General features: G+C 42.0%; 1 pseudogene; it reads left to right on the forward strand.

Annotated features, from left to right (window-relative positions):
• The window catches only part of LOC134370434 (NADH-ubiquinone oxidoreductase chain 1-like), a 172,844-nt pseudogene that overhangs the window by 153,526 nt on the left and 4,113 nt on the right, over positions 1 to 15,205 (forward strand).

A 15,205-nucleotide genomic window follows, 5' to 3' on the forward strand; every position in this document is an offset into this window, starting at 1 on the left:
GGATGACTGTGAAACTCATACATAAATTATTTTTATCCCTGTGTACATTTGGTCCATCAACCTTCAGACTTGAGTTTTCTTATATATCTATGTAAAATATATATAACATAAAATTTGCCATTTTGACCATTTTTAAGTGTACAATTTGATGACATTAATTACATTCACACTGCTGTGTAGCTATCACCTCTGTCTATTTCCAAAACTTTTTTATTATCCCAAAGAGAAACTCTTAATATCCATTAAGCAATAACTCCCCACTTTTCTCTCCCTCCAGTGCCTGGGAACTTCTAATCAACTTCCTGTCTCTCTGAATTTGCTAATTCTTATTTTGTATAAATAGAATCATACATATCATGCATAATTTGTCCTTTTATGGATGGTTTCTTTCACTTAGCATGTTTTCAAGGTTCATCCATGCTGCAGCATGTATCAAAGCTTTGTTTCTTTTTTATGGCTGAATAATATTCCATTGTAGGTACAAAATGTTCATGGAAAGATAGAATTGAAAGATAATACAAATTGTTCTATGAACTTTTTGAAGTACCCTAGTATATACCACATTTCGTTGATCCAGTCATCTATTGATGGACACTTTGGTTGCTTCTACCTTTTGGCTATTGGAAATAATGCTGCTATGAACACTGGCATACAAGTATCTGAGTCCCTTGTTTTAATTCTTTTGGGTATATACTTGAAAGTGAAATCACTGCACCATATGGTAATTCTATGTTGAAATTTTTGAGGAGCATTAGACTCTTTTCCACAGTGATGACACCATTTTACATTTTTGCTAGCAATGCACAAGGGTTGCAATTTCACCACATTCTCTACAACACTGTTATTTTCTGTTTTTTCCTTTTTTTAAAAAAAATTATAGCCATCCTAGTAGATGTGAATTGGTATCTTATCATAGTTTTGATTTGCAGTTCTCTAATGACTAAAGATGTTATACATTTTTTATATGCTTATTGCCATTTGTATATCCTTTTTGGAAAATGTTTATTCAAGTCGTTTGTCCATTTTTTAATGGTACTGTTTATCTTTTTGTTGTTGAATTGTAGGAGTTTTTAAATATATTCTGGATATTAACCCCTTATCAGATATATGATTTGCAAATAATTTCTTCCATTCTGTGGGTTGTCTTAATAGTTTTCTCTTAATAGCTTCTCTCTTAACAGTTTCCCTTGGTGTACAAAATTTTTAAATTTTAATGAAGTCCAATTTATCTGTTTTTTTGTGTGTGTGCCTGTGCTTTTGGTGTCATTTAAAAAACCATTTCCAAATCCAAAGTCATGAAGATATTCCTCTATGTTTCCACTAAGAATTTTATAGTTTTAGCTCTCAAATTCAGGTCTTTGATCCATTTTGAGTTAATTTTTGCATATGGTATGATTTAAGGTTGCACCTTCATTCTTTTGCATGTGGATACCTAGTTTACCCAGCATCACTTTTTCAAAAGACTATCCTTTCCCCAATTGAATGGATTGGTATCCATGTTGAAAATTAGTTGACCATAGATATGAGGGTTTATTTCTGGACTGTCAATTCTATGAGTATTCCATTGGTCTGTTTGTCTAGCCTTAAGCCAATACCACACTGTTTTGATTGCTGTAGCTTTGTAGTAAGTTTTGAAATTGGAAACCTACAGACTTTTAAATGCATAGACAACCTTCTCCATTTTGAAAAGTCATGCCTTCTCTATTTCTTAGGAATTCCTAGGAGTTCCTGCATCAAGTATATATATCCTTGCCAGCCTGTGAATCTCTCTCCCTGTCCCAAGATTGGCTGTAGATTAGGTCATACTTATAGTGGGGAAAGCCCTTCATTTTTAAGTTTTGGCAGAGACAGTGAAAGCCTGAAATAAATGCTCTGAGGTCTTTTCATAAGAGCTAGGATTTTTACTTGTTTGTTTGTTTGTTTGTTTGTTCTCCAAGACAGGGTCAAAGAATGGGAAATTCAGGGCAATCCCAGCTAAGGGAGCAAGTGTTAGTGAGAGGACATGAATGTCTGTCATCTTCCAACCAGGAATATAAAAACAGCTCTGGTATTACCACAAAGAGAATTGAATTCATGGAATAGTTACTAAGGGATAAGGAATGGAGAAGCTAAACAAAGTGAAGAGATAACCAAAAGATGAGGAAGAGCAGGTGTATTTGTCCATTTCTATTGCTTATAACAGAGTACCTGAAACTGGGTAATTTATAAAGAAATGAAATTTATTTCTTACAGTTTGGGAGGCTGGGAAGTCAGGGTCCTGGGGACACATCTGGTGAGGGTCTTCTTCTGTGTGGGACTCTCCACAGCAATGCAGGGTGTAACATGGCAAGAATGGGCTGAGCAAGAGTGAGGACTTTCCCTCTCTTTCTTCTTATAAGGCCATCCGAACCATGCCCCTTACTCCATGAATGGATCAATCCATTCACGAGGGCACAGTCCTGACAACCTGATCACCTCTTACAGGCCACACCTTTCAAATACCATAATTGGATTTCCAATCAATCTTCCAGTACATGAATTTTGGAGGACACATTTAATCCATAGCAGCAGGAAGCCCGCTGGCACTCCCTAAGTGGTATGGACAAAAGGAAGGAGCAACGTTACCAAGGCCGAGGGATCAGGATCACCCCATGGAAGCTGGGAACTGCAAGGCAGGAGCTAGAGCCTAGAGGAGATGCAGCCTCTGCAAGAAATGCCACCCTAGGCAGAGTGGGGAGGGGAGAAATGCCACCCTGGCTGCTCCCCCAGACCCGACCTCACCACCGGCTGAACTCAGTTCCAAGGCATCTATCCTGGGAGCCCCAGGAAATGCAGTCTCCCATTCCCTCTGCCCACCTCACCCTGAACCCCCATTGGTGATGGAGAGCAGAACAAAAAGGATGTGGAATGGATGTGAGGCCAATATAGGCTCGGGAATTGCACACCAGGAAAGCAGGACCCCCTAACACTGGCGTGCAGGAATCTGATTTAGAGAGAGCTGTTAAAAACAATAAATCCCGTGGCGCACTTGGTAGGGTGCTGCGCTGGGAGCGCGGCGACCCTCCCGCCGCGGGTTCGGATCCTATATAGGACTGACCGGTGCACTCACTGGCTGAGTGCCGGTCACGAAAAAACGACAAAAACAAACAAACAAACAAACAAAAAAAACCAATAAATCCAATAATGACAACAGAAGTATGACTACTGAATACAAGACAGGAGAGAGGCAAACATGCAGGCTGTCTGCGTGTCATCTAGTTTAGATTCATGAAAAGGCGCAGTGACGTTAATGTGATTGAATGGTTTTAAAGACTGGGAGGATGAGGCTCAGTGAAGTGCTTGCCCAATCTTCCAACTGGCAGAGCCAGAAGGGGCATCCAGGCACATCTTCCTCTGCTAAGTCTGTGCTCCTAACCGTGAAGTTTGCTGCTTCTCAGCAGAGAAAAACCAAGGCTGAAAGTTCTGTGAGACAAGAGGAAGGAAGTCTGAGCCGAGGCTGCTCTTTCCAACCCAGCTGACTGTGACCCCGGAGAGCCATGGAAACGTGAGAGTCACCCCCCAGCCAAAGTGTCATGGAGAAGACAGCAGGAGAGGGGTGAGGGAAGGAAAGAGGGGGTGCCCTCAAAAGAGAAATATGAAGAACATTCTGCCGTCCTGGGCCAGCTTTCTATTACTTCTAGACATAATTTTGCTTTCTCTTCAAAATGAAAAAAAAATGAGTAACCACGTTGAAAATTCTGCCATTCCTTAGAAGCGAGGGGTCAGAAGCTCACAGGGATGGCAGGGCAGCTTCAGGGCCTGCCACCAGAGGGGTGGAAGGTTTGGGCGAGTCCTGAGGGGCTCCGTGTGGTGTTCGACCCATGTGTTTGTCTTCTCCAGGCCTCCATCCCTTCATATCAGTACTCTACATAAAACTCTCCCTGTGGCAGATGACTTCAGGACTCCTTAAGGAATGAGGTCCACCAAAGTGTACGCAGGGCGAAGGGAAATGCTTTCATCTGGTGAGAAAATCAGGTATAGACCCAACGGGGTCTATCCCCTACCTTGTTCCTGCCCCTCTTCATCTTTCTAACTTCATTTGCTAGTACAGACTTAGGATGGTTTGACTTACGGATTTTCAACTTTACAATGGTGCTAACGTGGTATGTATTTAATAGAAACCATAGTTCAAATTTTGAAGTTCCAGTGCTAGGGATATGTGGTAGTGACATTTAGTGATATATTCTCTCTGGATGTTGTTCTAATCATATTTAAAGTAGGTGAGGCAAAGCTAGGATGTTTGGTAGGTTAGGTGTATTACATGCATTTTCCACTTGTAATATTTTCAATTTAGGATGGGTTTATCAGGACATAACCCCACTGTAAGTTAAGGAGCTTGCGTACTCTTTCCCTGGCTGGTTCAGCTACATTAAACTCTTTGCTGTTCCTTGGACACAGTAAGCCTGATGGTGTCTCAGGGCCTTTGCACTTGCTGTTCCAGTTGTCTGCAACGCTTTTCCTCATGTATCTGCTTCATTCTGTTTCTTATCTCTTTTAGGTGCTCTTCTCAGAAGTCATTCTTGTCAGTCAGTGAGGCCTTCCCTAATTATTCTATTTAAAATAACAAACATCCTTCTCCATGACAGAATTCCCACTTCCCTGCTTTTCTTCTGTAGCACTTATCACCCATACCAAAAATTCTCCAACTCTAGCAAGTATCAGCATCACCTGAGGGGAAAGGTGGAGGTGTGTTGACTCATAAAACCCAGATTCCTGGCCCCACTCCCTGTTTCTGATTTGGTAGGTCTGGAGAGGGGCCTGAGAGTTTGTATTTTTCAGAAGTTGCCAAGTGACACTGGTCATAGGATCACATTTTGAGAACCACTGCTGTCTAACTATCTATTTATATACAAATTCTATATATGCTTGTATACATACACACACACAGGAGGGCACTTCAAAAAAAGTTCATGGAAAAATTTGTATTATCTTTCAATTTCATTTTCCCCCCAATTTTTCAAAGAACCCTCGTGTGTGTATGGGTGTGTGCATGTGTGTGTTTATACTCATACAGTGTATACACACACAGTGCAAATTTTTTGGCATTTCATTGTTTATTATAGTTTAATAATTTTTAAAACTCTGGTATTTCTATAATTATATTCTCTTTTCTCTATACATTTTATTTATTTGCAGTCCTCGCCCTCTTTAATGAGTCATATGAACTTTTCAAAAAACTGGCTTTCGTTTTTTGTATTAATTATTCTCTCTCTTTGTCTTTGTCTCTCTCAGTGTTTACTTCCCTTGTTTTATTTTCTTCCTGCTTGTCTCTTCATGTATGCTCTATTACCTTTTACCTTCTCAGGTTGAATAGTTAGCTCATTTTGCATCTTTCTTGGTTTTCATTCTGCATATTTAAAGCTACCCATAGCCCTCCAAGCGCTGCTTTAGCTGTGTCACGCTCATTTTGAAATGTAACGCTTTCCCTGCCAAAGTGTTCTACATTTTTAATAACTTTTCTAGCTAATTTTCTCTTGGATCCAAATGTTGTTTAATGGTATCTTTTTTTCAGTTTCCAGACATTTGGAATTTTTTTTTTAAAAAAAGATCATTTTAGGGATTTCTAATTTCATTACACTGTGGCTAGAGAACTTAGTCTGAATGTTGTTGATGCCTTGAAATGTCTTGAATCCATTTTTGGCAGCTAAGAACATGTCCGATTTTTCTGAAGTTTCATATAAGCTTGAAAAAAATATGAATTTTGCTGGGAATGAAGGAATATATGAGTGCAATCATTAATGAGTGCATTAATGACCGTGATACTCCTGAGAAAGGCATCGTTAGGCAATTTTGTCATTGTGCGAACATCACAGAGTATTCTTACACAAACCTGGATGGTATAGCCTGCTACACACCCAGGCTATGTGGTAGAGCCTAAGGCTCCTATGAGAGTAACGGCTACAACGTTAGGAAGGCTACGACATAACTAGGAAGTAGTTTTTCTTCTCTACTGTAATATGGAACCACCATCGTATTTGCAGTTTATCATTGATTGAAACATCACATGACTGTGTTTGTGTATATATATATATGAAATTTAATGTCTATAATAGCACTTATTATATTAGCACTTATTAACCATGTTATTCAAATCTTCTGCACGTGTGGTGATTTCTTGTCTGCTTGACCCAGGTTTCCTTCCTTCCATCTACTCTTGTTTTTCCTTCTGGCATCCCATTAGAAAGCTGTTGACTCATTTCTCACCTCTGCTGTCATTCTTTTCCTCTCTTCCCCCTTTCTTGGTGCCTACTGGGATAACTCTTCATCTCAACATCCAACTTGCAAATTCAGACTTTGTACCCATTCAGCCTCCATTTTCACACAGAGACTTTGCTGTTTCCTGGCCCATAGTAAGGATGGGATAGGAATCAGGCTAGGGAATCTGAGGGAGAGAAAATGGCAAACATACAAGCTCCCGCCAGGAGGCTGGCCTGAAGTTTAGTCGTGCCCCAGGCTCTCTCCAGCATAAGGTCATCATCCCACTCCCCACAGCTCCTCAGCCAACTGGGTCCCCATCAAGACTCTTGCTAAGAGTTTCTGACAATGTTTATGCTATTTGGCTGAGCACACTTGAGATCCATCAACTTGCTCATCTTTTCTATAGCATCTACAACCCTGGATTCCATGTGGGAGCCAGCAATCCATTAATAGTCACTTCATGTCCATTCTAGTTTATCTGTGGGTCCCAGTTCTCTATTTTTATAGCCACTGCTTGTCTTAATTTTATTCTTCTCAAAATAATTCAAGAAAGAGAACACCAAGAAGTTGGGGATTATTTTATTAGCAACAAATGTCTGTCAATATTAATTTATCCCATGTGTGATATATGAGTGAGAGAAATGCCAAACTATTAAATTTAACATAAATAACAGGAACAGCAAAGAGTGAACTGAAATTCTTGGCTAGTAGAGTAGCACACATTTCCCCAGCAGACTTGACCTGCCAAAGTTTGAAGATCTGAAGTAAAAAACCTTAACAGAGATTGAGAGAAGTACTGAATCTGGGAGGACAAATGTCTCAGGATAAATTCCCCATGATTTTAGCAGAGTGGTTTCTCCATAGAGTTGCCAGACTTAGCAAATAAAAATATAGGACACCTAATTAAAATGGAAAAACAGCTTTAACTGCCACATTTTTATAATTTATTTTAAAAATAGCAAAATACAGAACATTTAGGGAGTCCAAACAAAGTGAATATATGACAGGACAAAATCGTTAAATACAGGATGTATTCTGTATGTACAGGTTAGCTGGCAGCTCTATTTCTCTATCCACTAGCATTGCCAGACTTGCACAGGCCTAACGGTTGCTCACAGTCATAATGAGAAAGGCCTTCCTTCCAAAAGTGGGATCTATGACCACCTTGAGAGAGAATATTTGAAATCAGGACCATTCAGAAAATTCTAGGACAAGTATTTGCATAACAGTAGGCTTTATGTAGAGCAGAGGTTCTCAACCCTGGATGTACATTAGGAGCACCTGAAGATTGGGTTGCCAAATAAAATGCAGGATGCCCAGTTAAATTTAAATTTTGGATAAACACAAATAGTTTCTCAATGTATGTCCCAAATGTCGCATAGAATATGCACAGTATTTATAAGTACAGTAAAAAAATTATTTGTTGTTTGTCTGAACTTCAAATTTAACTGGGCATTTTGTATTTTCATTTGCTAAGTCTAGCAACCCTACCTGGGGAGCTTTTCAGACTTACACCTACCTGGGCCACACCTCAGACAAATTAAATTACAATCTAGTGGTCCATCTATTGGTCCATTTAAGAATTTCTCCAGATGATTTTAACATGAAACCAGGGTTGACGATACCTCCTATGGAGTTTATAACTGAGCTTCTATGTTCATATGAACCACCTGATATTTGGTCAAGTGCAGATTCAACAGTCTGGGGTGGGGCCTGAGATTCTGAATTTCTGACAAGCTCCCAGGTGATGTGGTCCCACAGGCCCCAGCACTTATTTGTTGAACAAATATCTTTGAGCACCTGTGGGTTAGATAGTACTAGCGGGGTGGGCACAGAGGCCCACAGTAACTGATATAAGCTCCCCTTACAGCTTGCAACTGTCCATGACAGGTGTTTGGTGCATTTCCAGGTGGTTTCCTCACTGGCAGTGCAGGGGAACCACATGAGATGAGCAGTTTTTTGGTCCAACTTGTCTTATAAGCTCTTAATAGTTTCCTCTGTGAGTAAAGGATGTACCTGGGAGCAAAGAGGCAAACCTAGTATGTGTCTGTATGGGGGGAGGGTGTACTGTCAGGGGGAGGGGAGCGGCTGACACAGTCTGTGAGGAAAATGGAGACAGACAGTCAGGGTCCCTCACCTCATGTGTTAATTGCATGTGTGTGCCCAGGTATTCCTTGGTTATCTGACTTGCACCCATGTGTTCCTTGGTTATCTGACTCTAGTATACAAAAGGATAATGGCTCTGATTCACAAGGAGCCTGAGGGCTCAGCTCGCACCAGAATGAAGCATGTCAACCTTGCCAACAGCTCCCAGGATCTTTCCAATTACCTAGCTTGTAACCTGCATATGAGGGGTCTGTGACCGAGTCTGCACAGAAGGGGTTTGAAGGGTCTGTGACCCAGCTCGACAGTCTCTGCTCCCTGAGAAGCTATACTCTGACTCTACCTGACCTAGCAGCCTCTCATGGCCTGACTGAAGTTGGAGTTTGATTCCCAGAAATAATCTGACCCAAAAGCATTTTAGATCTCTTAGAGCAGCCATGATAGCCCTGCAGAAAATTATGAGATTTTTGCAGAGGTGCATATATGTGAAACAAAAGATGTCAGATGATGAGGATATAAGTGTGGCAGGGAAGCTGTGGAAATAAGTCAGATAGGGCCTATGGCACCGGGTGGGCATACTTCAGCTTTATTATGTTATTCAGTGAAGTTCCAGACGTCTCTGCGGCTTCTATCACCCAGCTCCTACCCCCCCCCCCCCCACTGCTTCATGATCTTTGTACACATACACAGATGCACACACATACATGCCCTTTTCTTTTGTCAAGTCTTAGGGAAAGTCCAAAAGTTTCGGTCACTTTTAAGATCACTAGGAAAATGTCGGCTTGTTCCTCTGAGGTTGTCTGACCCAGGTTAGGATCTTTAAAGGAATACACATGAGCCGATCACTAGCTAATGCTGTCAAGTGTGGAAACTTAGAAAAATCATTCTGAAAGCCACCAGGTCCTGCCATATACCAGAACTGCTTTCAGAATACCCTGGAGAAATGGGACAGGGTGGGCCCCCATTCCTGTCCCTGCGAGAAGATGGGGCAGAAAAGTTGGAAAAGCAGTGCTGCTTGGAGAGTGAGAAGGTCTGATTCCCATTTCGGTTTTGGCACCTAAGGGCTGGATGACTTTAGGGAGGACACTTGAGTAGTCTGAGTCTCAGTTTTCTACTCTAACAACTGGGCTAGTAATACTTAGAAGGGCTGCTGGAGGGTTAATGAGAGAAGATGCATGACAACACCCAGCACAGTCACTGGCAAGAGGGAACCACCATGCAGCCCAGCCAATCCTGTCTACTGGGAGGGATGCTTTTGCCACTGTGATGACCTCTGCTGCTCCTGTTCTTATTCCCAGACACTTGCTGTGTGACCGGAAGGCAGTAGAAAGCAGCAAAACTACACTTCAAAGAGAACTGCGAAGCCATGTGTCAGTGGCCCAGCTCACGTTTATAAAGAATGGCATTTATAGCTGAGCATTTTCCAGGATGGCGTATTTCAATAACACAAAACAAATCACATAAAAATACCAGCACACACCCCCCCTTAAAAAAGTATTTATTATTGATTTTATGAGAAGTTGACTGAACTGTTGAAAGAATGTTGAAATGAAAAGCCATTTGTGAAACTTCATGCTTTGAAACATTTTGGCGTATTAGTATTTCTTTTTAATCTGGAGGCTCTCGGCTGCCCCCACCTGCATGACTGAATGAGGAAATGTACAAACAGCAAATAAAGTAAACCACGTCCAAACTGTAAAAAGCCATAGCCAAGGACAAAATAAACCACGAAAGTGACTTTACAACAGCCCGAACACACGACAGCTGGGACCCAAACTGGAATTAGATACCCCACTATGCTCAGCCATAAACCCAAGCAGCTAGTCAAACAAAGCCGCTCGCCAGAGTACTACCAGCAACAGCCCAAAACTCAAAGGACTTGGCGGTGCTTCACATCCCTCTGGAGGAGTCTGTTCTATAATCGATAAACCCCGATATACCCCCCATCCCTTGCCAGCTCAGCCTGTATACTGCCATCTTCAGCAAACCCTTCCAAGGCACAAAAAGTAAGCGCAAGAATCTACATAAAAACGTTAGGTCAAGGTGCAGCCCATGAGATGGGAAGAAATGGCAGGCGAGAATTCTACCACTGAACCACCAGTGCTCACGAGATGGGAAGAAATGGACTACATTTTCTGACCCAGAACAACCCACCTACGACAGCCCCCATGAAAACTGGAGGCCAAAGGAGGATTTAGCAGTAAACCAAGAATAGAGAGCTTGATTGAAAAAGGCTATGAGGCATGCACACGCTGCCCATCACCCTCTTCAAATACCACTGCAGATGAAATTTCTACCAAAGCTACTGCCGATAGACCTAGAGGAGACAAATCATAACAAGGTAAGTGTACCAGAAAGTGTACTTGGACACACCAAAGTGTAGCTTAATTCAAGGCATCTGGCCTACACCCAGAAGATTTCACACCAACTGATCACTTTGAACCAGCTCTAGCCTAGACAACCCAAACAAAAAAAGAACTTAACCCTAAACCAAGCCATTTAAACACCTTTAAAAGTATAGGAGATAGAAATTATCCACAGGTGCTATAGAGACAGTACCATAAGGGAAAGATGAAAGAACAAGCTTCAGTACAAAATAGCAAAGCTTCCTCCTTGTACCTTTTGCATAATGGATTAACTAGAACAACTTTGACAAAGAGAACTTTAGCCCAAAACCCCAAAACCAGATGAGCTACTCGCGGGCAGTCGTAAGGACAATCTCATCTATGTGGCAAAATAGTGAGAAGACCTACAAGTAAAGGTGAAAAGCCAACCGAGCCTGGTGATAGCTGGTTATCCAGTACAGAATTTCAATTCAACTTTAAATTTACCTAAAGAACTCACTACTCCAAATGTAAATTTAAATGCTGGTCTAAAGGGGTACAGTTCTTTAGACACGGGACTCAACCTCCCATAGAGAGTAAGCTACTAACTACCCATTGTTGGCCTAAAAACAGCCACCAATTAAGAAAGCATTCAACAGTAGCGCAATGGATAATGCGTCTGACTACGGATCAGAAGAAAGCATTCAAGCTAAACAACCACAAAGACTTAATTCTTACCACTTAACACCAAACTCCTAACACCCAACTGGATTAATCTATATGTATATAGAAGAAATACTGTTAATATGAGTAACAAGAACCCTGTTCTCCCTGCATAAGCCTATATCAGACCGGATGCCCACTGATAATTAACAACACAATAAAAATTGTCCAACCAAAATCCACTTAAACCTTCAATTGTTGACCCAACACAGGCATGCTTAAAGGAAAGATTAAAAGAAGCAGAAGGAACTTGGCAACTACAAACCCCACCTGTTTACCAAAAACATCACCTCTAGCATTACAAGTATTGGAGGCACTGCCCCTGCCCAGTGACACAGTTCAATGGCCACCGTATCCTGACCATGCAAAGGTAGCATAATCATTTATTCCTTAGTTAGGGACTTGTATGAAAGGCCACACGAGGGTTTTACTGTCTCCTGCTTCCAATCAGTGAAATTGACCTCCCTGTGAAGAGGCGAGGATATAAAAATAAGACAAGAAGACCCTATGGAGCTTTAATTAACTAGCTCAAGCAAAACAACATAAACCTAACCCAGGCATCAACAACAAAACCCTCTGAGCCAGAAATTTTGGTTGGAGTGACCTTGGAGTAAAACAAAACCTCTGAATGACTATGGCCTAGACCAACCAGTCAAAGCTACACAATCACCAATTGACCCAAAACAATTTGATCAACGGAACAAGTTACCCTAGGGATAACAGCACAATTCTATTTTAGAGTTCCTATCGACAATAGAGTTTATGACCTTGATGTTGGATCAGGACATCCCAATGGTGCAGCCGCTATTAAAGGTTCATTTGTTCAACGATTAAAGTCCTACGTGATCTGAGTTCAGACTGGAGCAATGCAGGTCGGTTTCTATCTATTACTGCATTTCTCCCAGTACAAAGGGCAAGAGAAATAAGGCCCACTTCAAAAAGTGCCTTCGACCCCAATGAATGATATAATCTCAGTTCAACCCGTCCCCACATGCCCCGCCCAAGAGCAGGGCTCCTTAGGATGGCATAGCCCAGCAATTGCATAAAACTTAAGACTTTACGATCAGAGGTTCAACTCCTCTTCCTAACAACATTAACGTCATTAACGTCATTAACTTGCTTCTACTCATTATTCCCATTATACTCACAATGGCATTCCTCATCTCGTAGAATGTAAAATGCTCGGCTATATACAGCTTCGCAAAGAACCCAACATTGTTGGCCCGTATGGTCTTCTTCAACCTTTTGCTGATGCAATAAAATTATTCACCAAAGAATCACTCTGACCATTGACATCAGCTACCTCCCTACACATTATCGCACCCACACTGGCCCGCACTATGGCACTCACCATGTGAGTGCCATTACCAACACCCCACCCCCTAGCCGACCTAAACATGGGAATATTATTCATCGTAGCCACCTCAAGCCTAGCTGTCTACTCAATCCTCTGGTCAGGATGAGCCTCAAATTCAAAGTATGCTCTAATCAGAGCTCTGCAGGTGGAGCCCAAACAATAACATATGAAGTCACCTTAGCCATCATTCTCATATCAGTCCTACTTACAAATGGATCCTACACCCTATCAACCCTCATTACTACCCAAGGATTCATATGACTAATCCTTCCATCATGACCACCAGCTATAATATGATTCATTTCAACCCTAGCAGAAACCAACCGAGCCCCATTCGACCTAGCAGAAGGCGAATCAGAACTTGTATCAGGATTCAACGTCAAATACGCCGCAGGCTTCTTTGCCCTGTTCTTCATAGCTGAATATGCCAACATCATCATAATAAACTCCTTCACCACCATCATCTTCCTAAGAGTACTTTATGATATTTCCACACCAGAAATTTTCACACTAAACTTTACCACCAAAACCCTTCTCCTAACAGCCCTATTCCTATGAATTCAAACCTCCTACCCACAATTCCAATACAACCAACTAATGCATCTCCTACGAAAAACTTCCTCCCACTGACATTAGCCTTATGTATATGACACGTCTCAATACCTGTCCTACCATCAAGCATCTCCCACAGACCTAAGAAATATGTCTGACAAAAGAGTTACTTTGATAGAGGTTCAAACCCTCTCATTTCTAGAACTATGGGAATTGAACCCACTCCTAAGAACTCAAGGCTCTCCGTGCTACCTATTACACCATATCCTGTATTAAATTCAGCTAAACAAGCTATCGGGGCCACACCCCGAAAATGTTGGTTCATACCCTTCCTGTACTAATCAGCCCCACAGTCTTTATCATCCTCATAACCCCACTCACAGGCACCATACTCACAATGTTAGGCTCCCACTGACTAATAATCTGAACTGGCCTAGAAATAAATATGCTTGCCTTCATCCCCATCCTAACAAAAGAAAACAAACCCACGATCAACAGAAGCAGCCACCACATACTTCCTCACACAAGCAATGGCGTCCACACTCCTAATAATAGCCATCACCATCAACACAACAAACTCAGGGCAATGAACAGTCGCGAACATAACAACCCCTTAGCAACCACGCTACCAACATTAGCACTAATCCTAAAACTAGGCTTGTCCCCCTTTCACTTCTGAGTTCCAAAAGTAGCACAAGGAATCCCTCTAATACCAGGCATAATCTTACTGACATGACAAAAACTAGACCCCATCTCAATTATATTCCAAATGTCACCACTATTTAACCCCCACATCACCCTAATCACCGATCCTAGTAGGAGGACTCAACCAAACACAACTACGAAAAATTACAGCCTACTCACCAGTTGCACACATAGGTTGGACAATGGCCATCCTCGTCTACAACCCCCCGATCATAATCCTTAACCTACTGATCTACATCACACTCCTCACCATTCTCAACCTCAACACAGACCACATGATCCTCTCCCGAGCACTCCTGTGAAACAAAACACCACTAATTACCCCCACAGTCTTCCTAATCCTATTATCACTAGGAGGACTTGCTCCACTCACAGGAGTTTTACCCAAATGAATTATCACCCAAGAAATGACAAGAAACAACAACATGGCCCTACCCACATTCATAGCCATCGCAGCACTACTCAACTTATATTTCTACATGTGACTGATCTATTCCACAGCACTCACCGTATTCCCGGTGACTAACAACCCAAAAACAAAATGACAACTCGATAGCACAAAACGAACACTCCTCCTACCAGCATTCGTAATACTATCAACACTCCCCCTACCTCTCGCACCAATCCCCTCCACCCTAAACTAGAAATTTAGGTTAAACAGACCGAGAGCCTTCAAAGCCCTAAGCAAGTGTCCCCACTTAATTTCTGACCTAAGGACTGCAAGACTTCATCCTACATCAACTGAACGCAAATCACCCACTTTAATTAAGCTAAGCCCTTACTTGACTGGTGGGCTCCAACCTCATGAAAAATTAGTTAACAGCTAATGACCCTAAACAACTGGCTTCAATCTACTTCTCCGGCCGTCAGGGAAAAAAGGCGGGAGAAGCCCCAGCAGAATCGAAGCTGCTCTTCTGAATTTGCAGTTCAGCCTGATGAATGACCTCAGGACTTGATAAAGAGGGGACTCAAGCCCCGTGCTCAGATTTACAGTCTAATGCCTACTCAGCCACTTCATCCCATACCACGTTCATCAACCATTGATTATTCTCAACAAGTGACAAGGACGTTGGCACATTGTATCTCCTATTCAGCGCCTGAGCCGAGATGGTGGGAACAGCCCTGAGCCTTCTCATCCGAGCCAAGCTCAGCCAACCCGGAACGCTCCTAGGCGACGACCAGATCTACAGCATCATCATAACCACCCACGCGTTCGTAATAATCT

This window comes from Cynocephalus volans, chromosome 2 (genome assembly GCF_027409185.1).
Source record: "Cynocephalus volans isolate mCynVol1 chromosome 2, mCynVol1.pri, whole genome shotgun sequence".
Taxonomy (NCBI): domain Eukaryota; kingdom Metazoa; phylum Chordata; class Mammalia; order Dermoptera; family Cynocephalidae; genus Cynocephalus; species Cynocephalus volans.